We start from the raw sequence: 3,283 nt of genomic DNA on the forward strand, positions 1-3,283 counted from the left end.
CATACTCCCCCACCAATTCTCCCCTTTACTGAACTTCCATATATTTTTTAAAAAAAAAAAAAAAAAAAAAAAAAAACTATGGTAAAATATATAACAGATATGCTCAGTTTAATAATTTTAAAGTGAAAGCCTGTAACCACCACACATGTGAAAAACCCACTCCAGAAGTGCCCTGTGTGTGCCTCCCCAATCACTACACTTTTTACTTACAGAGGAGGCAATGGCCTGAGTTTGGAGTACCTTTTCTATACACTTTACCACCTATATATGTACTCTTGACATATATAGTTACTTTTGCCTGTATTTGAACTTTAAGTGAATAGACTCATATAGCATATATGCTTTTATGTGTTGGTTACTTTGCTCAGTGTCATGATTATAAAATTCATCTATGTTGTATTCAGGACTGTGTGACAGAGAAAGAAGATGCCACATTGTAAATAGTTAGAATCTCGTGTTGGTTACTTTGCTCAGTGTCATGATTATAAAATTCATCTATGTTGTATTCAGGACTGTTTGACAGAGAAAGAAGATGCCACATTGTAAATAGTTAGAATCTCTGGATGGTAGAAGTAAGTGATATTAAAATATACACTTGTCTGTATTTCTAAGTTTTCTATAATGTGCATTCTGTTAATACAAAAAAAATCTCCAAAAAAGCTACTAAGACAAATTCCTGGCTAAAACTTAGCACTTCCCACTACTGAATCTCTTTGGTTTCATAATTCATAATAGGAGCATTCTGGTTATTTCAATGCCTAAAGAACACAATTGCTAAACAAAGCATTCAACTTTAACTATATGTGAATGTAATATGTTCTCCTTAGAGTGATAAGATGATGTATTAGTCAGGGTTCTCCACAGAGACAGAATCAACAGGATATGTTACAAATGTAGGAAAGGGGATTTATTAGGGGAATTAGCTCATGCAATCATGAAGAGGAGTCCCATGACAGGCCATCTGCAAACTGGATGCCAGTGGCGTGGCTCAGTTCAAGTCCAAAGCCTCAGAACCAGGAAAGCTGATGTGCCATTGGCATAGGTCCTGGAACCCAAAAACAAGAATCTTGAGCTCTGATATCCATGGACAGGAGAGAAGAGTGTATCACAGATCCAGCTTTTTTTGGGTTCAAGCAGATTGATGGTTCCTGACCACATTGAGGGCAGATCTTTCCCACCCAGTCCACTCATGCTAATCTCTTCTGGAAACACCCTCATGGACTCACCTAAGAAGGTAGCTTTACCAGGTTTCTCAGTGTTCCTTAATATAATCAAGTTGACACCTAGAATTAACCTTCACAGATGACTTTTCCTAAAGAATTCAAATTGGTTGTGCACATATTGCCTAATTCATTCTTACACCATAGTTGTGAAGAATTTGAGGAATGTGATTTTGAATTACATTAGCTGAGAGTGATCAGATTAAATAAAAACTATGATACAAAGCCAAACCTTGTAAAGCTCACATTTGAAATTTCATCTTCTGATTGAGCCCACTGCTTAAATAAGATCTGGCTTAAAGTTTGACTACCTTCAAATCCAGGATATTCTAAAGAATTAAAAAAACAAGGTAGAGAGTCTGTGGCATAAATCTGTACCAAAAATTTCAAGATTAATTTTAAGCACACCAGAGTCATTCTAGTTCTTTCCAATTTGCTTAAATTGAAACCCTTAGGATTATCCTAAGCGACACAACAAACCATCCTTTTGGTAACTAGGCTATCCCACAATAACCACCATAAAAACAGCTCTGGAGAAATAACTGGAATGAGTAACTCACTCCCAATTTTGCACACACAGAAGCCACTGTATGTATGCAAAGTGTTAACACAGAGATGTAGTAGATGTGAGTTAGTGATAGGTTAGAAATGAACTAACAACCAAAGCTAGGGAGAGCTTTGAACCACAGGTTTTCTAGAGAAAAAAAGATGTGTGAATATGTAGAAAAGCAGAGTACCATTTATTAATTCACTTAAAAATCAATTATAGCAACTATGTAGCTTCAACATTTTTCATAAGTGTCAACTCCTCCATCTTTTATTTATTTCATTTATTTATTTACTTTTGAAGTATATTGTGTTTACTAAACTCAGTCCATCCTTATGCCAATGACACTTTGTTGGCACTGGCATAAAGAAAATTTTGAAATCAGGTACTGTTAGTTCTTTAAATATGGCCTTCTATTTAAAAGGTGTTTTCACTATATTAGGTGATTTCCATTTCAATATGCATTTATTTTTTATTTTTTTAAATTTATTTTTTATTATACATATTTATGGGGTACAGAGGTAACTGAGCATTTGGGTACAGTATGTGATTATTAAATCAATATTATTAACTTGTTTATCATTATAAATTGTAATTACTCTTTGTGTACCTTAATTAATCACTCCCTAATCTCCCATCTCCCCCCTACTACTTTCCCACCTCTAGTAACTACAGGTCTCTTCAGAAAGTTCAATGTTTTATGTTTTATTGTGGTCTTTCTTTCCTTTCTTTTTTCCTTTCTGTCCTTTCTTCCCCCCACCCCCTTTTTTCCCTTCCTTTCCTTCTCTCTCTCTATTTCTTTCTTTCTTTGCTCTCACTTATGAGTGAGGACATGTGGTATTTCTCTTTCTGTGCCTGGTTTATTTACTGAACATAATTTTGTCCAAACTCATCCATGTTGCTGCAAATGGAAGAATTTCATTCTTTTTTATGGCTGAGTAGTATTCCATTGTGTATACATACCACATTTTCCTTATCAAATTATCTGCCAATGGACATTTAGAACGGTTCCATATCTTGGCTACTGTAAATACAGCTTCAATGAACATGGGAGTGCAAGTATCCCTTCGGCATAATGATCTCCATTCCTTTGAGTATATAATCAGAAGTGGGATTGCTGTACTGTATGGTAGACATATCTATAGTTGTTTGAGAAACCTCCATACTGTTTTCTGTAATGGCTATACTAATTTATAGTCCCACCAACAGAGTAGAAGAGTTCCCTTTTCTCCACATCCTCACCAGTTTGTTATTTTCAGTCTTTTTGATAATAGCCAGTCTAGCTGGGGTGAGGTGATATCTCAACGTGGTTTTGATTTGCATATCCCTGATGAATAGTGATGCTGAGCATTTTTGCATGTACCTGTTGGCCATTTGTACGTCTTCCTTTGAAAAATGTCCATTCAGCACCTTTGTCTATTTTTTAATTAGATTATTTGTTTTTTTACTGTGAAGTTATTTGAGTTCCATGTATATTTTGGATATTTATCCCTTGTTGGATGTATGGTTTGCAAAT

Source organism: Galeopterus variegatus, unplaced genomic scaffold (genome assembly GCF_000696425.1).
Source record: "Galeopterus variegatus unplaced genomic scaffold, G_variegatus-3.0.2 Scaffold2151, whole genome shotgun sequence".
Taxonomy (NCBI): Eukaryota; Metazoa; Chordata; class Mammalia; order Dermoptera; family Cynocephalidae; genus Galeopterus; species Galeopterus variegatus.